At 33.5% G+C, this 21,958-nt stretch overlaps 1 protein-coding gene and 1 long non-coding RNA gene across 10 annotated transcripts in view; one reads left to right on the top strand and one right to left on the bottom strand.

The window, feature by feature from the left end:
• Positions 1-21,958, bottom strand: part of LOC141455570 (dual specificity calcium/calmodulin-dependent 3',5'-cyclic nucleotide phosphodiesterase 1-like) — a 385,265-nt gene that overhangs the window by 158,998 nt on the left and 204,309 nt on the right. The gene's annotated exons all lie outside the window — the stretch shown is intronic.
• Positions 14,490-21,958, top strand: part of LOC141455574 (uncharacterized) — a 65,515-nt gene continuing 58,046 nt past the window's right edge. For 2 of the 4 annotated variants that reach the window (XR_012459350.1, XR_012459349.1), the window contains exons 1-2: positions 14,490-14,676; positions 14,962-15,159. This is a non-coding gene — a long non-coding RNA (uncharacterized lncRNA). Of the gene's footprint in view, positions 14,677-14,961; positions 15,160-16,344; positions 16,538-20,460; positions 20,581-21,812; positions 21,945-21,958 lie in introns of those variants that run through there. The other 2 variants (XR_012459347.1, XR_012459348.1) reach the window with 2 other exon arrangements.

Here is a 21,958-nt window from a genome sequence, read left to right as displayed (position 1 = left end):
TAAAGATATTCTCATTAAGAAGTGATTGGGTCCTAACTTCAAGAAAAGAATATGAAAAAGTTTTTTAAATTAAAAATTACAGCATCAAACTTCATAAACTAAAACTATGGGTGTGCTTTAGGATAGGGTGTATTTGCAAATTAAAACTGTCCGGTAGGACAGTTGTATAAGGGTTGATCGTCAAAAACTGCACGAAAAAGCGTAACGTTGAAAAACACCCAACTTTGACAATTTTTTTCTCTTTTTCTATAAAAGATAAAATTCCCAAATTTTCTTTAAAATATAGGGCAAACCCTCCTTTATAGCTGTAATTTTTTTGCAACAACCCAGATCTAATAGGTTTTGAGAAAAAAGTTGCCGAAAATGAGCAAAAACTGCAATTTCAGAAATTGTTGTTGTTCTTGTTGTTGTTGTTGTTGTTGTTGTTGTTGTTGTTGTTGTTGTTGTTGTTACCTTTTTTGTAAACTGCGTAGCGCCTAAACGCGTGAACCGATTTTCATGAATGAGGTGTCATTCGATTCACAATTTTATGTAGATGTGCCTTTTGGGGGTCTCGACGCTGTGCATCGAATAGGAGAGGAGTTAGCCCCCTTTATGTAAGGCCCCCTCCAAAATTATTATTACTAATTACTCTGTAAATCTTAGCCCGATTTTGAAATAATTTGGTAGGATGATAGAGTTAGGGCTCCTCTACGTAACATTAAAGCGGCGATCAGCTCTTACACTTGTTAAGGGAAAGTATAGCAATCGTTTCAAATTATCGACACGTGAACCGATTGTCATGAATGAAGTGTCATTCGAATCGAAATTTTGTACAGATTTGCACTTTAAAAGTCTGAACGCTGTGCCTCATAAGGAGGGGAGTTTGCCCCACCCAAGTAAGGCCCTTTCTAAAACTATTATTACCAATATTTCTATAAAGCTTAGTCCGATTTTGATAAAATTCAGCTCGAATAAGTTGTTAAAGCTCCTCTACTTGGCTGTGAAGGGCCATCAAGCTCTTGCACCTACTAAGAGGAAGTACTGCAATCGTTAAAATTATCAATGGGTGAACCTATTTACATTAATGAATTGTAAATCTTTGCCTTTTAGGGAGAAGTACTGTAATCGCAGTTTATTTTTCTTACTCCTCTTAAGAGGAAGTACTGAAATCGCAGTTTAATTTTGCTTTTTACGTACAAATACCTTCCTATTTTATTCAAAACGCTTTCTCAAAAAAATTGTTATTGAGGATGGCATCTATAATCATTCTTTAAAAAGATCTCTCCAATGGTAGTTACAGTTCCGACTTAACACCTTATCAGGTTATAATGATAGAATTGCTTATTCTAAATTTTAAAAAAAATCTGTGAAACAGATAAGTAACTTTGTAAAATAGACAAAAATGAAAATCTATCCAAAAGGTACAAAAATCTCTTTAACAAAAACTTACAGTTTAAAATGTTAAGTATAAGGGTTGATTAAACGCCAAAAGGTACACAAATCAGCTAGTACCCAACATTTCATTCATGCTTAGCTGATATAATTTAAGTAATTTTGCTGCATTAACTTTTTCTTCACATTTTTTTTAGAAATTATTAGATGTCACAGACCCTTATGCTGGCTAGATCATTCATAATATTATTTTGTTATAATTATGATAAAATGTATATTATATCTTCGTTTTTAAATAGGTACTTTATTTTAACTCCATTTCAAATTATTCTTTGGATTTATCTTTAATATGCCCTTTATTTTTAGTAGTCACATATACATTCATGTTAAAGTAGAGAAAAACAAAGTTAGAGTCGGCTACTGTTTAAATTTGAATCACGGATTTAACAGAATATTTCAGTCTTGAATTCGTCTTACCGAAATATTCGTGAGGACAAATAACACACAGTTAATAACAAGTAGATTATTCAACAATTATTCATTTCTCAATAAATTGTAATTTAATTTAGTCTCCCTAATTTTACTTATAGTAAAATACTGGAATAATTAGCTGCCCTAAAAATATGCATATCTTATTTATTTTATATTACATATATTCAACATTGTGAGAAGAACAGCTACATTGAGAGTGTAATTGAAGAAAACTATATTATTTGCGATAAAGCCAGGTAATTATTACCTATTATTATAAACGTTTGACTACTACATAAAATAACAATTACTTTAATCGAAGAATGAACTTAAACCGACGATTTAAAAAAATAAATAAAATAAAATAAACAAAATCATTGATGTATGTTGATATAAGCATTTTTTAAAAAAAGGTTTTGAATTTTTTAGCCTCATAATTTTTTTTTATTTTTTATAACGTTTTTCTTTTTCACCTGTAATTAATAGTTTGATTATTATAAATAACTAGATATTACAGTCAATCTACAGTGCTACTTGAACAAATATTTTGTAGATGAAAATGGCCAGCATAAGGGTCTGTGACATCTAATAATTTCTAAAAAAAATGTGAAGAAAAAGTTAATGCAGCAAAATTACTTAAATTATATCAGCTAAGCATGAATGAAATGTTGGGTACTAGCTGATTTGTGTACCTTTTGGCGTTTAATCAACCCTTATACTTAACATTTTAAACTGTAAGTTTTTGTTAAAGATAGAAGAACAGAACTTATCTTCCCAGAAGATCTTGGTCCACAGAGTTGTTAACTTATATACTAAAATATTATCAGCAAACTCTTTCAAATTACAAACATAGAATATCAATATTCTATAATCAATATCAATAATATATATAATATATAATAATAATATATAATTCTATATCAATAATAATTTTATGCGTTTAGATGCATTTTTTTGTTTTGTATCCCAGACCAGTTTCGGACTATTTATCCATTATAATAAGTTGATTAATTTTAATCAGTGTGGTTTAGAGAATTCGACTCAACTATTCTTACTGATTAATAAAAAAAATATTCATATAATGACGGACAAAATCAGCATTTTTTAATTTTATTATTATAAATATACTTATTACATTGTTTCTTTTCCAAAACTTACAATTTAATTCTTGCTAATTATATATACATTCTAGTCTAATTTATTTGCAGTAGCTGTACTTATCTCTAGCTTAGTTGGAAATATTTAATAGAAACTGAAGAAAAAAAGTCCCAATTATTCTATGTTTAAAAATTTGGTTAGGTCCGCATTGCTGGATAATATCGCTGATATTATGGATGTGACTAAGGATGAAAGTACAAACTGGTCAGGGATACAAAAACTGCATAAAATTATTGATATTCTATGTATTTAATTTGAAAGAGTTTTCTAATAAGATTTTAATACTTAAATTAACTCTGTAAACGGAGATCTTTTGAGAAGATAAGTTCTGTTCCATGCATTGTTAGGTTTTATCATCGCTGTTGATGATAAGATGGTTAATTCAAATACATCGTTACAAATTTAATCAGACTTTATCATTTTTATGTTAGAAGTTAGATAATTAACTTAGGGTGAAGCTATTGAGATATTGATAGCTGTAAAGAAAGACTGGGATAGCCAGAGATAACACTATATATTCTGTACTCTCCTGGAATTGTGTGAAAGATAATATTTGCACACTCCACTGGTGAAAGTTTTGCAGTACAAACTGAAGCTCCTATTAAAATAACTAATGTTGAATTTCCATTTTGGTTGAATGATAAATTTTACTAGGTCATGCTGGTTAAGATCATATCAAAGACTCAGTTAAATAGATTACACTGCTGTGAGACTAAGACAATACTGTCTGATAAACATTGATGTATTAATCTGGATAATGGAGAGATAGTTTACAATAAGTTCATAATGGAAGGTATTCTAGTTTATAGACCTGTAAAACGTATTATTAACAATTTAAAGTTCAATTATTTAAAGGATTGGAATAGGTTCTGTAATAGCTGGCAGAATTCTGTAATGATTAGAAATATGGTCATACAATATCTATCTGGTACTGGGCTAGAGAGTAATCCAGTATTTTTTTTAAGCCTCGGTTTTTAAATAAATAAATGTGAAATTTTTCTTTTGCATTAATTGAATGATACTGATACCAGGTAGGCCATCGAGTTGTTCATGCACAGAGGCGTAAAAATCGTAGTAAATGATCGCATTTATTCAAAAAGCATTAAATGGATAAACAAACTAATTGTACGATGAATACACAAAACGTTTGCGTATACGCAAGTCCATATAAAGTTGTGTTGTTTTGTTAAAAATGAAATAAAATTAGGCGTTATTCAAGAAGCTGTAATGTTTTTAAAGAAAACTCATTTCACGTCACTACTGCAATATTTTTCTCTCAACGAATGAGTTTTCTAATAAGTAAAAGTAGGATAATTTCTCCCAAGGAATTTGTCTTGTTATTAGCATACTATGAAGATCAGCGCTTTAATTTAAGCAACAGTGGGCATACTTTTGTAATGAAAGAGTGGGTATTCCGATTCTATTGAATGCAAATGCCAAGGATGCTGGCCTATAAATATGATGAATAAATTCTTCTCATTCTCCATTGTGCTGTATCAGTTGCTTAAAGCCACTTAATTAATTTTCACTTAATTATATATTTAGAAGCTGTAGACGAGAACTATAGTTGTTATCTAGATGGGCTGGCATAACTGAAATAATATAATAAACTAACAAAGGATGTTCTCTTGTTCTAATATAGTTGTTTCTCTAGTTCTTAGACTTAATTGTAGAATGCACCTGTGTTTAATCTTGTGAATAATAATTATGTCATTAAAGTACGAGTATTATGCTAAATCTCTCCGGCTTATGCCGAATCTGCGTAGACTGTTGCAAACGCAAAACTAAGATTAAAAAATATTCATTGGAAAACTATCAGGAAGAATTCGCAATCAGGGCGCCTTGACGAAGCTTTTTACTGCCTTAGAAATGGAGTTTATAAGACAAAGGAACAATGTAAGTATGGATCATAAGGGTTTCATAAACGATGATCCAACGAAGAGGTTAGGAATGATTGACTAAAAATCGGTTACCTCTCCATTAGACGTTAACTAAAACCAACGGAAGTAGAAGATAAAAAGAGACATTTTTTTTTTGCTGAGAGCTGATAGTGGCCTTGATATGGTTGGGAGTCAATTGACCAAATAACTGCTACAGCAGAATCTACTAGTCAGCCAGCATTCAGCATTCGTTTATTGTGGTACCAGAAAGGCAACCATCGGCATGGAACTGTTTGGCGGAAAAGACGCTTATTTAGTAGGTGTATATTCGTCCTCAGAGGCCTTATTTCTTGGAAATCAAGGAAACATTACCTTCTCTACGGAAGCAGCGTGTACAGGAAAGGCAGTGTTTTGCTCTAAGGATACCATATAACTTAGGGCGTATTATTCGTATACTTCAGTACATATAGCATCTCTAGCGAATGGAGGTAGTGAAATAGTGGCAAAATAGTGATAAAAAGGTGGAAGGTTTCTCCCAAATGGAGGTATTCCCTATTTATTTTATTTTATTTGAGGCATTTCGAAGATTCGAAAATCTTGGGGTACGGTGAATCTACTGGACGGATGTAGAGAGTTAAACTGAAATCGTAGTAGGTAGTCTTGACTTCTTTTCGAAGAACTTTCTACTAAAATGTATGGATACGTTGGGAATTGGCTTGTTTGAACTACAAGTCTCTCATCCTTAAGCTCATAATGGCTGTTAGATATTAAGTCTTTTGTTTTCTGATGAAGTTTTAGAACGTCACTCAAGTAGTTAATAGGAAAGAAGTTTGTAAAGTCTTTTAGATTCTGTCTCTTTATCAGTTGAGTCACTTGTCTAGATGCAGACCAAAATAGCAAGCTCTCACAGCAGCAGCGGTTATGGTCTCAAAATGGAGGCTACGTGAAAGGGTTGTACTCCTAACTCACTTTTAACAGGGTAGACTTTCATCTTGTAAGCTAGGCATGCCCATAACAGTGTCTGGGTTAGATGCAATTATACAGGACAGAATCCTCGGCGTAAGATTCGAGGATTCATATGGTAAGGTAAATCTACGGTGTAAAATATGTATAGAGTAGGCACGAGAACATTTCTTTGAATCCCTACAAGGAATTATAACGGAGTAGGAACTGCCTGAGTGGATCCCATAAAAGCAGTGTTGTACAAAAAACATGTAAGGATTATTGATCCATGTTTATAATTATTCAATGAAAATAGTAGCTCAGTGAATGGAAGGATTTCTTACACTCTCAGCAAGCCAGGATGCTATAACACACAATTAGCAATAATGCTTTTCCTCAAGGGTGTATGAGTTGGAACAACAGGTGGTATTCGTGAATCGTGAAGTCATTACGAGAAGGAATTCTCCCAGAAAAGAGCAGATACAATTGATATAGTATCTTCTCTATTGCAGGAAGAAGAAGAGTGACTGAAAAGGATAAGAGGTGGTATGAAGGCTTTTAAGGTTTGCGTCAGAGGTAAAGGAGCGAATTTCCGCTAGGAAGGAAACTGTGTGGGGGGTGTTAAAGAGATATATTAAGTGTTGCTTTGTTTGGTGAAGTAGCAAATAAGGGTGATGAAGTGAAAACTGGCAGACTTCTTTAGATAGAGTTGGGAAATTGCACTTGTAACTACATTGGGGTAAAATATTTGGTGAGGAGGAGAGAGTTGAAAGGATTTAAGGATCCATTTCGTGAATTGCTTCAACCATGAAGTGCGATCCAAGAACCATGATCAATATCACATAAAAAAATAATAACGAATATGAATTTAAAATACAAAAAAAAAGATGTAATGGTTGAATCAAATATTGAAAATATCTTGAAATCAAAGTCTGTGCTGTAATGTACATAAACAATACAATATCTCTTCTGTGTTTAAATAAATTGTTTTTTATTTTAATTTTCACTGCCTTATTGTTATGTTAACGTAAGGAGAAGGAGTGCATGTTTGATAGGCGAAGTGGAAGTGTAAGGTAAGAACTTAATTGTAGCCCTTAACATTATTATCGGTTGCCTGTTTGTAATAGAATTACTACTCCCTTTTCCAAAGGGTACACCTTATCTCTAGGGAATTAACAATATCGCTAATTACAGGGTGGAATAATAATTATATCATGGTAATAGTACTTCGGTTTTCCATTTATTTAAGTCAATTATGTCAAATTAAAACTTGCAATTAAATTAACAAGAAATAAAACTATCAGTAAATAAATTATTATTACATTACAATTTTTATAATGTAGCTTGCTTTATATTGGTCTAATTTGATTACCAGTTAGCTACATTAAGCTACCTGCACTTAAAATATATCTATCTTAAAGCTTTAAAGCTAAACTGCAACATGAGAGTTTAATACTATAATAAGAAATCAATAATTCAAAAACAAAAATGTAAAATGAAAGTTAGGTCAGATTTTGATGTGTATTCATTATAGAAGTAGGAAATAGGTAAAAATAGTAACGTAGGGTTAAGTTAGGGAAATAAAATTTTAGATAAGTTGTAAGAAGTTTTAGTATTTGATTGGTTTGGAGTTTGTTATATTTCTTTCTCATTATTAGGTAAGAAATTATTGCGAGCTGGTAAAATTTTTGATAAAACAGAAACAACCGTTGTGAGTTGCTCCTGAATCTGAAGAACAGGTTTTTAGAAAATGCTCTGGATGTAGTGGGAACAAAACTTCTTTAACAGGAATAGCAGAAACTTTATCGTTTAGATTTCCTTCCACCAAGAAAATATATTTATTTTCATAAAATGTCTTTGATTTTCGTAAGGTTATCTATTCATTTTCTGCTTGACTTAATTTCTGGATGAGTGTTATCGGAGATTTATTCATCACCATCTCTATCCAAGCAGCTTTATGTATTTCTCATTTGAATTTAAATACGAGGTGTGGCCAGTAAATAACGAGACTGATGCTGCTGCAGAAGAACTATGCATGTGCCAAATCCTAACGACCGACAGCTGTGCAGCGTAAAGCCTTCTCTTTCGATTGCAGCGTCTCACGTGTTTGTAGAGAAATCTGTCTGACCGGAACCGTCGTTTGTGTAAGAGGTGTTAGTTTCGTTTTGCCGAAAACATGATACTGCACATGTAGTAGAGCAATGAATTATCGTGAAATTTCACATGAAACTTGGTGAAACCGCTACTGAAACTTATCTTTTATTAAAAGAAGTTTATAGCGATGAATGTTTATCACTTGCGCAAGTTTTTGAGTGGTTCAAGCGTTTCCAAGATGGCCGAGAAGTCATCGGAGATGATGACCTCCCGGGTCTCCCTTCCACGTCCAATACGGTTGAAAATATCGATTATAATTAATCAACATTACTACCATGAGGTGCTTGCTTAACTCCGTGAAAGAGTAAGGAAAAAACGACCCGATTTGTGAAAGAACAAGTTATGGGTTCTTCATCCGACAACGCGCTGGCTCACACTGCATTGTCTGTCACGTTTCTAGCCAAGTACAACATCCCAGTTTTAGGCCTTACCTGGCCCCATGTGACTTTTATCTGTTCCCCAAAGTCAAATCTGCATTAAAAGGGACGCGATTTCAGTCCGTTGAAACTGTGAAAGAAAAAGCGGCACGCGTCATACAGGAGCTCACAGAAAAAGACTTCCAGCACTGTTTCGAACAATGGTAAATCCGCATGGAGCGTTGTAGGGATAGGGGAGGGGTGTATATTGAAGGAGATAATAACTAAATATGTATAAATTTAAAATAAAATGTTTTACAGCAATAATCTCGTTATTTAATAGCCACACCTCGTATATAATGTGAATTCAGCCAAGAATATAACATTACTCTGGGCAACGAAGAGTTACGCCTAAAGATGTATTACCTAAATATTATTTTAATTCAGTAATTCAGAATTTTTATTTGTTAATATAAATTAATATTTATTCATCTAACAGACTTATAATTTCCTTACTTTTTTATGGAGAGATTAATGTTAAAATAGAAGTAGTGGCTGAAAGTTGAACTTCCTTCATGGAATTTTAATGCAATAATGGTGCCATAAAATTATTGTAGAAAAAAAAACCTTTCAAAGTTTGATTTGAAGACAATTTTTTAAATTCGTGACAGCTTTCACAGTATAATTGTCTTTTTCAAAACATGAACTATAACATTTTGATCCCAGATAAAATATTTAGCTCAATTAGGAAAGTTAGTGAAGCTCTAAAACTATCGGCCCACACTTTCTCTGTCAAAATTAATTACAAGATGGATTAGAATGTTGGTGAACAGCCTAAAATGGTGAACTGTCAAACTGTCTTATATATGTCCCATCCAATAATAATTACAAGAACTGACTATGTACACAAACTTTCTGTACACAAACAACTAAGTTAATCAAATTCATTACCATTTAGTTGCACTGTGTTAGTGTTTTTGTTTAGGAAATAATTGCTATCGGTGTTACACGTTTCCGCTTTTCTCCTTTCTAATGACCTTTATCAGATATGGCCATATTTTAAAAAAAGAAATACAATTATTATTTATCAGGCATTTTATTTAACTTTAATGCTCGTCAACAACTAAGGCATTGGCCCTAGAAGCTATCTCGGTTTCCTCACAAATTTTGTGGGCCAAAGAGTGAAAGGAATTGAGAAAACATTTCGGAAGTTTATTCATAGATCGGAAGGCGGAAGACTTTTCCGAGGATAAACCCTTCCAAAACTACTTAATAACATTACACAATAAAAAATACCTTAATGAAACCATGGTAGGGATTTTCGGACACCTATCTAAGTCCTTAAAATTTTTCTTAAGTGTATATAAGTTGGTAAAAAACGAAGCACAACATAATGAAAGAATTCACGCAGTTCAAATAATCTTATTATTATTACTATTATTATTATTATTATTATTTTTTAACGATTTAAGGCGCGTCAACATCTAAGATAATTGGCGTCCGGAGCTTTTTTCAGTGCACTGCCGGCCTCCGGACAGTGTTCTCTCGTTACAGACAACACTGTCTATCACCGGACAGTGAGCTGTAAGAAGCTCCTAGGAAGAGAAAATCTAAGGGTCAGCTGCTCGATTCGAACCCGGGACCTCCGTGTGGGAGTCCAGTATGCTAACCTCATAGCTAATCCCTTCCCTTATTACTATTATTACTATTATTATTATCATTATTGTGGGAAAAGAGACGATAGGAAATCACTTAGAGGGGTGGACTTTGCCACAACCCCTTGTCTAAATTACTATCTATCTCTCGGAGTTAAATACTAGATCCAAATAATAACGGGCTGCACGCGGCGATTGGCTATATTGATCTGCTTAATGGGCAGCACTCAGGAACTTTCGGACGATACGGACCGTATCTAGGAGGACTGCCTTCTGCGCCTCTACAACCAGATCAGTGGATAGGCCCAACTCATTGACAGCAGTCACCGTTGTTCTGAGCACGAGGCCACTCGTGGAAAGTATTATAGGCGCAATCGTCGTTTTGTCCAGGTTGTACATTTCTCTTAGTTGGAAACTAAGGTCCTGGTACTGCCGGATCTTTTCGCCCCTGCTTTTCTGCATGTTATCATCATTGGGTATGGCGATATCGACGATATGTGCCACTCTACCCTTCCTATCCATAACTAGTATGTCCGGCTTGTTGTTAGTAACACTCCTATCCGTTACTATCTGAGTGACCCAATATACTTTTGTGGGCGCATTCTGCAATAGCGTCGGCGGGTTATATTTATAATATGGTACTTCTGTCTTCAGCAGCCCAAACTTTGAGCAAAGTGCTTTATGGATAATTTTAGCCACATTATTGTGCCTGAAAAGGTACTCCTTCGGCGCAAGTACTGAACATCCTGAAACTATGTGCTGTATGCTTTCCGAAGTGGAGTTGCACATTCTGCATTTATCGTGCACTAGACTTTCCCCTAGAACCCATCTTCGGTACGCCTTCGTAGCTATCACCTGGTCCTGCATCGCCATTACGAACCCTTCCGTCTCAGGGAATAGATGGCCTTTTGTGAGCCATTGGCACGAGGCTAAGCTATCAGTTCTGCAGTAAGAAGGGCATAATACCTGCCATGTAGCCGCTTTTGGCCCCATTCATTCTTCATATCCCTTTCTAACCGCACAACGTTATTTCCTGGCTCACGCAAATTCAAGGCTGTGAAGCCTTTATCTAGAGCCTTCATCTTTGCAAAGAGGGGGACTTCTTGTCGTTGGAAATACTCTTTAAGAGAGTTCTCTGCTCTTTTGCAAAGCTGTTCAACACTGAGTAATCCCCTCCCTCCTTCCTTTCGCGGTAGATAAAGCCTGACAGTGGATGCGTTGGGATGGTGCATCCTAGCGGACGTCATACGTATCTTCATTATTATTATTATTATTATTATTATTTTTTTTTTGGCGCATCAACAGCTGAGGTCATTAGCGCCCGGAGCTTTTTCCAGTGCACTGCCGGCCTCCGGACAGTGTTCTCTCGTTACAGACAACACTGTCCATCACCGGACAGTGAGCTGTAAGAAGCTCCTAGGAAGAGAAAATCTAAGGGTCAGCTGCTGGATTATTATTATTATTATTATTATTATTATTATTATTATTATTATTGTAGAGGTCCTCACTGTACATCACCGGACAGTGAGCTGTAAGATGCTCCTAGGAAGATAAAATCTAAGGGTCAGCAGCTGGATTCGAACCCGGGACCTCCGCGTGGGAGTCCAGTATGCTAACCTCATAGCTAATCCCTTCCCTTATTATTATTATTATTATTATTATTAGAAGCAGAAACCAAAGTACTGCAGCCAAAGAAGTTTATTGTACTTAACATTCCTTTGAAAGGTCTAGCCGATATCCATCCCATATTAAAAATCTATTTGCTCTAAATACTACTCCCGTGACATCACAAACGAAACGAAAATAAAGGGAGTTTCTCGAACAGCTATTTCTTTCCACCATTAAGAATTTAAAAGATTATTATTTTTCTTTATTTTTTAGTCCCTACTAACGGCTGATTCTTGCAAACGCTTTTTTTAAGGCAAGTTTGCAGAATTAATCAAATAAAACTTTGATTTAACCCATCAATCACTTAATTTTGTGGCTTCTTCCTTATTTCAGAGGGTTGCCGTTTTAATAAAAGCCTCTTTCGGCCGTTTCTACCTCGAAGTCATTTCTTCCGATAGGTCTTCCTTTCTTAAGCCAAATCGATATGTTTCCCACACTTGATTGGACCATTTCTCCTTCTTCTGCCACATTGGTTTTTTTCTTCATTGTTTTCTCTTCCACTTTCTCCTAAACTAAAACATCATTCTCTCCTTCTCGTCATTCCTCTATCTTTCAATCATTCCGACATTCCTCGTCATTTCTTCTTTTCAATTACAGCCACTAATTTCCATTTATTAACTTAAATAAAAATGCCAAATTTAAAAAACTGAATCGTATAAATAAATAAATTTTGTTCGCAACAAAAGATTGAATATTTTATTTATTATAATCTTTTGTGTGGTCCTGCTGCCATCATAGTGTACAGATAATTTAACAAAATGAAAGAAAAAGAGGACAAAAACGGACGTGTAACTTACTTTAAACTGCTTTTTCACATACGTTTTCCAATCTTTCGAAGAAATTTGAACACATTCCAAAACATATCGTATTACAACTCCAAACGCCTCGAAACAAAATTCTTTTGATAAACAAACAAAAAAATTTTAATTTGTATAGATGAAACTAAAACAGAGCATAATTGGTGAGTACTTCTAAACTCAGAAAATTTTGGTTCCCATTTCTTTCCTGATATCTTTTATCTCTAAAGAACAGTTTTGTTTTTTAAATGTCAACTACCACAGATAACCTACATTGTTAACTACAGGTTACATTTGGCGAATTTTATAAATCAGAGTCATTATTAATCAGGCTAGTAATACTAGTGAAACGATATTGACATTACTTTTTATCGTTTAGAGTGCAAACGTTCTGCTGGGGGTTTTAAGTCGCCGGCAGTTTGAATGATGGATTTGGGAGATGGATTACATCGCTATCACCTCTCTCAAGGTTTACGAATTAGTTCTATGATTTTCTCTACAAAGACAGAACCTATCTCTTTGAATTTAGTATTCTAGCCAAATATACTTTGTAACCATGACTATTTACCCAACCATGTTATTTAACATAACATAACCATGTTATTTACCAAAGTTAACCAAGTTTACTTTGTTCAAGGAACTAAATAGTGGCCACCCCTTGTTATTTGACGGCAATACTCTCTTGATATGGGAACAAAATTTTGTTTAAGCTCAGCTAGAATTGTATTTAATTATCTGGAAAATGTTTAGAGTGGCCAGCATATAGTCTAGATCAGGGGTCGGCAACCCGCGGCTCGCGAGCCGCATGCGGCTCTTTTATCCAAATAGTGTGGCTCTTCAGCCTGCCCAAAATATATTGAAACGAATGCAAATTCCATTTATTAAAGGTATTTTTTCAAAAATAATTTTAAATGTAATAGGTTCGAAATTGAATGGAATTATACAATATCAAAATAAAGTACTTGATTTATATTGTAAGCCTGCCGCTTTTTCATTCGTTAAGTTATTATTTATTTGTTTATTTACTTTGCAATATGTAAAAATAAATGTATAAAACAATTAAATGTCATTGAATATCATAAAATAATAATTTGTGAACAAATCCTTGAGGCTCTTTGTAAGATTTATTAAAATTATTTAAGGAAATATGGGTCTCTACTTTAAATAGGTTTCTGACCCCTAGTCTAGGGGTCAGAAACCTATTCAATCTATACTAACATTGAAAAAAAATATTGGACGAGCTGTCAAAACGATTGTGAGACTTCCTGCTTTACCAGAAATGCTCCAAAATTTGAGATTTTTTCTAAAACGAGGAATTTTAAAATATCATACAGAATTTGCTAAAAACCTCAGCAGTTCGATGTAACGTCATATGCAAGCAAAGATAAGGATAGAAGAAATACACCTTATATGAAATATAAATATGATTCAGGATCTCATTAAACTCCTTTCATATTACTTGTGGTTTATAAATAAAAATAAAAAATATTAATGAACACTTTTCTGCTCTTCAAAGTGTAAACAAATAATCCTAATAAATTAGTGACTGTGAGCAACACTGCTGGATGTTTATAGAATTAAGGAGCGCTCATTAATTGGACAGTACAGTCCAGTAATGTGATTGCTTGTGCAGTCTGAAACATTGCTATATCATATACAGATACATTAAGCTTTATTGACAACTTTGACTAATATTGCTAAGCACCTAGCAATGCTAATTGACTATAATTAAGCAGCAGTTAAATGCACTCGATCCGTACTAATGATATCATTAACTTTGTTTAACAAATAAATTTGTACTGCTCAGAAATGTGTTGTTAATGTTATCAACATTACATACAGTTTATTCAACGTTACATTTTATGAATAAAACATATTTTTTATTCAATTTACCAATTGGTAGTTTTAATAATTTCCATAAAATCGATACAGGTACACTATAAATGCAATTATTCAAAAGAAAAATCAATTCATAATAATAAATCGATAAAAAATTTAAATTATGCTAAATCATCTGTTATAAAGAAAAAAAAGGACTAGGACAAAGAATTAAATTAACTTGTTAAAATGAGGCAGCTAATCTTTCAGATAGAGTGGGAACTGCTGTCAATAGCGCCCTTGGTAATTCCAGAGATGTTTTTGTAGAAAGATTATCGATAATACTGTCCTGTTTTATTCAGATTAGTATGTTTTTTCTATCGCTAAAAAAAAAAACTATCAGGTATTGTATTTTTTATTATTATTGAGTGCTCCAATTTATTTAATATTGAATACAAAGTTCAAATGCGTTGAATTTATTAATTTGAATAGACAGGATTTGTAAAATTGAATAGAATGTAAAATAACAATTACGAAAATAAAAATATTTCATTCACGTTTCAGCAGCATTTTTACGTTTCTGCTTTAGTTATGAAAATTTCATTTTCCTAGTTGGGGATGGATAAAATAAGATTTTCAACAAACTGCTCATTCATGATTCATTAACCCTATAATTGTGTTCTTGAAGAGTGCTGGGATGGTAAGAAAACGCTAGAGTCTCATCTTAAGCTAAGAATTGAAATACTACACACTAGAAGACGAGGTCTTGGTGCAGCAAGATGAGAGGAAATTAGATGATCCCAGCTCTGGGACGAGAGAGCTTCATCTGGTTACAATGAGAAGGATGAAACCATTTTTTTAACTGGGACTGAATTGAATTTAAGTGGTAATGTACAAATTGTATTGTAATTACAACGGTCCAAAGACAGCCGGACCAACATGGTCTGCCTTCTGCTAGTTTCTCCTTGGGTTCTCTTCACGGCAGAGCACGTGAAACTCTTCTCCTGATGGAAGAGAATTAGTGTGGGCAGAGGGAGAGATTCATGAAGTACATTTTTTTCTCTCTCTGGCTATGTTTCAGAGGAGGATAATCATTACCAAAGATGTCTGAGTTTTGACACATTCACAGGATATATGAAAGTTCCCTTTACGGCTCACATTTATACTTATTTCAGAAATTTGGAAAACCATTAATGCCTTATCTTGCGCCATTAAGTGACCAATCACTTGCTACCAAGGCGCCACGGTAGCCGAGCGGTTAGAGGCGAGACCTGCAAAGCTAATATGGTATTGTGGTACTGGGTTCGATTCCCGGTCTTAGGCCTTGGATTTTATTTAAAGGTTAATAAAAGAAATTTACAGTAAAGTATGTTTGCTAGTCGCCTCCGTCCACGACACCTAGATTAGATTAGACTAGGGCGGCCCTTAAGGCCTACGCCACTGCGACCCCTTTGGATCTATTGTGGCTCCCCTCACTTTAAAGCTCACCCTCCAGACCTGTCCTTTTAATCAGACTCTTAATGCTGGAGAGAGACTCTTGGGTGAAGCTCACAGGCCTTGATTTTTCCTCCCCGAGAAGTAACATCCTTAGCCACACGAGCCCCTCTCACTGACACAACACGTGCAGTGTCGTTTTCTCCTCTTCCTGACAGCACCTACAAAGGCGATAGCTGTAGGTTATATATAATATTTATATATCATCTGTCAGGCCCATGCGATGCATGTGTTTTCTGAGCCTGCAGTGGCCAGTTAATAGGCCTACAATCATCCTTATAGCCCCACGGCCTTGGCGGATGTCGACGACACCTAATTGGTAGTTGGACGTATAGCCCACCTGAATCGCTTGCTACCAGAAGCCACACTTACTTCAAGACCATGATTGTATCACGGAAGAGTATCGCCCAGAAGATCTTCTTTCAACCATGTCAGAAGTACTAGAGTGGTACAAGCAGAGTTAACAAATAAATCCAAGTTCCCAGCTGATCTTGCTCTCAGTACCAAATGACGATATTCTCTGGCAGATAAAGCACCGTCACTTTCTCATGCAGGAAATCATTTTTGACTATTACAGATTGGTATTTCATTAAACTGACGTAAATAAATTAATTTAACGACAAATTTATTGCTTTAACTCGTTAAGCGAAGCAGATTATAACCTTATCTCTATTAACCAAACCTTAAATGAACTTAAGAGTTATATGGCGCGTCTGCACTCGTCTTTAAAAAAATTGGAGCACAGTATGCAAAAGGTTGGCCACCCTGATCAAGAGTTTTGAAACAATATTACTCAATTGAATAAATATTTGTTTACTTTTTCCTTAGTTTTATATAAGTGCAAAATATCTCTTGTTTTGCTTCAATTGTTGTAAATTATATACATGTATACATAACAAAATGTTCGCACAACTTCTGATAGAGATTTCTTTTTTATACTTTTAAAAATTTTGAATACTTTGGGTATTGTTGGATCGCAAGGTGATTTCAATAATTATTTATAAGCAGTCCATTTGCAAAATCTTGTAGTTAGCGAAACAATGAGGAATGGCCTTACACATGAATAGAGGAAATCTGTTCAGAAAGGCAAGTTTTAAGCTACTAAAAAGCACAAACTTTTAAGAGGCTAGTAAGTTCTACTTTCCAAGTAGTTGCAATGGTCTGCAAGTGTTGTAATTGAATTTCCAGCAGATCAAACATTTTGGAAACTACCTACTCTTAATTTCACACAAGAACTTTCTGAGCTTTGGGTAGTTTCTAAAAAAGTTTACAATGAATTCATTAAAATACTAATAGCACTTATTTTTCATTTTAAGTTTTGGCAGGATACATTCATTTTATGTAATCTGTTAGTTTTACCACTTTGTTTCTAGCCGCCCTACAATAGAATATACAATATGTAGCTTTATTGAAATACATTCTGATTATGTAATTCAAGAACCCATTAAGGACCTTTGTTGCCAAATGGCAACGCAAAATTCTTTATATTATCGAACGTTACCACACATCTTGTAGTAGGTTTATCGATAATTAGGAGTTATTGGTATTTAGAAGAAACCTTTTTCTTTGTAATTAGTGACTTGGTTTTTGTCTATGAGGAGTAACTAAGTGAGAGAAATGATGAAATAATGGCTGATCTCCAATACCTTCAGCAGCTCCTAGAGTTAGTTGGTTATTATTTGTTTACTGTTTGATTTTAAGTGAAATTTCTCGAAGTTTTTCGTTTTACTGGATGTATGTGTACCACTAGGAAAGTCAAAAATTAATTTTGCAATGTTTACATTAGATTTACAACAAGTTAAAAATGCTGTTGCCATATGGCAACAAAGAGCCCTTGTGCTACATCCACTTCTTTTATTTTAGGCCAGGTTTTTCTGCTGAAGTTATGATGATGAGTTGTTCCCCGACTAAATTTTTGTTGAACCCCCTGCGTCTTCTGTTTTGACAGACGAAGAATCAGGTGATGAGGAGGAGGAGGAGGGGATATTACCCATTTACCCGGTTGTCAGTTACTAGCTGCTGCTGAATTAGTTTTTCGACATTTATGTAGTTAGGTATGACCAAATGGGGCATTTTGTAGCGCAAACGGAAGGCAAAAAGAAGAGGAGATGTGCAGCCACCGGAAGTAAATCAATTATCCGCACAATATGTAAAAAATGTCATGTCGGTCTATGTGTTGATGGTTTTGCGGAATTTCATACATTTTAATTTTCATTTTCAAATAGGTAATTAATGATATTCGAGCAAATAGTAATTAAATTAGGTTTTATGGTTTAATAATATATTTATTCCTATAAAAGAAATAAGGTTTTTTGTACTCCTATGTCTATTTGTTGCCATTTGGCAACATTGAGAAAAACATACTTTTTCCAAAAATAAATTTTTTAAAACATTTTTCCTATGTACTTTTCACCATTATAAAGCATCCTATAAAATATCGTAAAAAAAAATTGTATTAAAAAGTTACGGTCCTTAATGGGTTCATTATCTACCAACTCTTAAACTTCAAACACAGGTGCGTTGACGACACTGCCGTTCATACTAATTTCGTATTCACCGTTCTGTCTTTTCATTCCCATCTTAATTCTCTAGAATCTTTGGCTGCATTTGAAAGATCTGAACAGGAAAGGACAATTAAGAGGACTTATGGGAGAAGTGTGATGAATGGGCTTCCCCACATTCCCTTATAATAAACCGCGTTGCATGTTTCCATTATAAAAGATATGCAAAAATATAAATGTGATGTTAAATTTCCTGAGTTTGATGGAAATTCAACAACTTCACAGAACGAATTTTTCACTTTTCTAAGAATTTACCTCGTAAAATGGTCATTTCGCTGTAATGAACAGTCTTAAAATCTGGAGAAGTTTTTTTTTTATTATTATTCTTTTTTTTTAATCGATGTCTGAAGTGAACTGTAAAAATCTCTCTTCCGATAAACGTGGCCAGCAGAGTGTAAAAAGGTTTCAATTTACATTTTATGAAATAAAATCTTATAAAAATGTGTTAGTCTCTTTGAACGGATACTCGCATTGAAATAATGATTAATTTAAAAACTAACTTCTTTAAAAGGAAGCGAAATTAACAGAATTCAAATTAGAATCCGTCAAAAATCAATTTCCTCGGGAAAAAATGTCAATAAGAAGGAATAGATCTTTGAGTGTATTTGCAATGAACAGCTAAAAGAAAATCGTTATAACCGTTCATGGGTTGTTCTTAAAAGAATAAAATTAAATTAAAAATCTTGTTAAATAAAAAGATTGCGTAAGATCTTTGTGCTAAGACGTTCATGTCGAAAGCAAAATGATGCCAAAACGATTAACTAAGTTTCAGTTCCTGTGAGTTTTCATTTTTTGGCATGTACTTTGTTTGCTTACAAACAAATAATTTTCTATTAATTGAGCAAACAAGGACCAGATTGATCTTTTAAATCGAACTCGGCAATCGAATTGACTCATGGTTAATTACTGGGTAATGATATTGAAGAAAAATTATATTAACGAAACTTCAAATGTACATTATGCCAATTAATTAACGTAAAGAGAGACTAGAGTACAATATTTTATTATAATTAAAAAAAGACAAAATATAAGAGGTAGGTTGTTCGGCATCAACCAGGTTAAGACGAAATACTCGAAAATTATATATAAGTATAAAAAATTAATAATCCTCAAAATATATTAGGTCTGGTTTAAAAACAATTGCCTAGTTTATTATTATTATCACTTATTTCTTTAAAAGAAAAAACATATTTAAATTAACAAATTAATAACGGAAACCGGTTTGTCTGCAATACAAATTATCAATAATAACACTCTGCCATTTTCTCGGAGAATGTAATGCGATATTAGAAATAAGGAAAAAGTTTAATATTGAAGTCCTAATAGAGGAAATACTCAAACGTGAAGATGAAATCAAAATGAGAAATATTATTGAATACTTGAGAGAAATAAGAATATAACAATATATTTGAAATCTCTTCAGCTCCACCACTCCCTGCTGGGCCAAGGTACTGTGTACCTTGTTGGTTGGATGTAGGATGAGGGGTGTCATTTCAACTGTGATAGACAGTTGATCGGTTAGTAAATTATGGTTAATAACAAATTGTGATAATAGTACCGAAGCAAAGCGTTAATAGCCTTGGCAGCTGATGCGCTAACAAAATAAATATTTTTCTCATTTTTATAAAAAAAAGAATCGATTAGTAAGCCCTAATTAAATTGCATGCATTGCTTTTCTAAATTATTATTATGAGGATAATAGATTTCTCCATTGATCTTCGGTAATCAAATCGTTGAATGAGAAAACTGACTATAATTATAGTGCATTAGGCAATAACGAAATAGATTTTGTAGCAAATTAATATGAGTTGAAATCACACTCTAAAATAAAGGCAGAAATCCTCTATTTTATTTTTGTTGCCCAATAGCATTTTCAATGATTCTCAATTAAGTACAATATTAAAATTTAATGGGATTAGCTGGCATTGTAATTTGAAAATCACTCTCGTTGAGTACAGATTGTTTACATAATTTACATCTGAATTAATTATTAAGAGGTGAATGCCTCTTTTTTTAAACATTTTCACCATAAAATTTATTCAAAGTTTACAAATAATAGATCAGTATCTAATCCTCACTATTACTTTACTAAGAATACTTATGAAGGAGGTATTTAAGTCTTACTTCTACAGATCCTGATAGTGGAATTTGTAGACCTGTCACTTATATTAACAACGACCAATAAATGATTTCCTGAGTTAGCGAAAAATGGAGTGTGAAATTACCATCAATCACCCCGTGATTTCATTTAGGTAAATGAATTTTAGATAAACTAAATTTTAATTATTTCTTACGCTAAAATACTTGGTAATCTATGAGATAGCAATGAAGCAACTTTTTCAACGTGATTGAGAGACAAAATATACAGACATCGTGGGCCAGAAAATAAGTTTTCCTGATAATATCTACATTTTTAGAAGAATCTGCAGATAATAGACGAATTGCATTTTAATGCACAAAAGAATCTGTTTATGGCAAAGATGTTGATTTATATCAACCATGTATTACAGTTAATAAGACAGAGAAAGAAATTTACAAAGAATATAACTAATAGAGTAGAACATTACATGACTTATCCAAAACTTATGATAAATTATAACACATTTGCTCTCGTTAGGGTTATTGTATCAATACAGTAAAAGCTCTGTATTCGCGGGGTATATGTTCCATAAATATGCCGCGAATACAGAAACCGTGAATACGGAATGGTAATTTATATGGGATTATAGGGGATACGTTCCTAGCTGTCAAAATAAAAAAAAAAAAAACAAATATATAAAAAAATCAATTTAATTGAAGTTTTTGAACATTTTGATTAATTATCTTAAGGCTTAGGCAATGGTTTGAAGAATTTTGTAATTTTCTCTTGCTTGGCAGTTTTTAAAAGCTTTTATTTGCAGTCAAAGTTTGAACTTGCCACTACAACTACCATCAGGTTCTTTAAAATGAGCGTAAAGATACTTTGCCTTCTCCCGGACCATTGGACCACTCAGGGGCACCCTTTTTTTGGATGCGGTCTTCGATCCATAATGACAACGCCACTTCCATTTTTTCTATTGCTGGATCACGAACAATTGCTTTCATTCTGTGCGTTTACATTCTCAAAAACACCGATCGCGGCGAAGGACGGCTTATGTCAAAGTCCTCGGCGATATCATTTAACAACATACTTTAGGCAAAGTTGTAATACTAAGATCTATTTTACTTTTTTTATTAGTCCATTTGACGGCTTTTACAAAGGATATTGGGTTGGATACCTATTGGAATCCTTTTATTATCATAGTGTACTTCCGCGAATATCCGCGAATATAGGAATTGGGTCGCATTTTTTTAATCCGCGAATAGTGAAAACGCGAATGAAGGAAGCGTGAATAAGGAGCTTTTACTGTACTTCTCTTTTTTTATTTATAATGTTACTAATCTATTGCAATAATAATGATGTAAATAAAATGCAATATATAAATACATAACCTAATGCTTTCAGAAAAAGGATAAGGGACTTACAAAGTAAGTGAGCGAAATGAAAAATAATAACCAATCTAGCTTTAAAATAAACTGCATAATGTTATAGATACATCTGGACCTTAGATTTTATTAAATGGTTAATAAAGATACTTATAGCACCGTATA

The sequence above is a fragment of the Rhodnius prolixus genome, unplaced genomic scaffold (genome assembly GCF_049639745.1).
Source record: "Rhodnius prolixus isolate KJV_2025 unplaced genomic scaffold, Rpr scaffold_4, whole genome shotgun sequence".
Lineage (NCBI taxonomy): Eukaryota > Metazoa > Arthropoda > Insecta > Hemiptera > Reduviidae > Rhodnius > Rhodnius prolixus.
The sequence above is the reverse complement of the archived record's forward strand: the minus strand, read 5'-3'. Positions and strand labels throughout refer to the sequence as shown.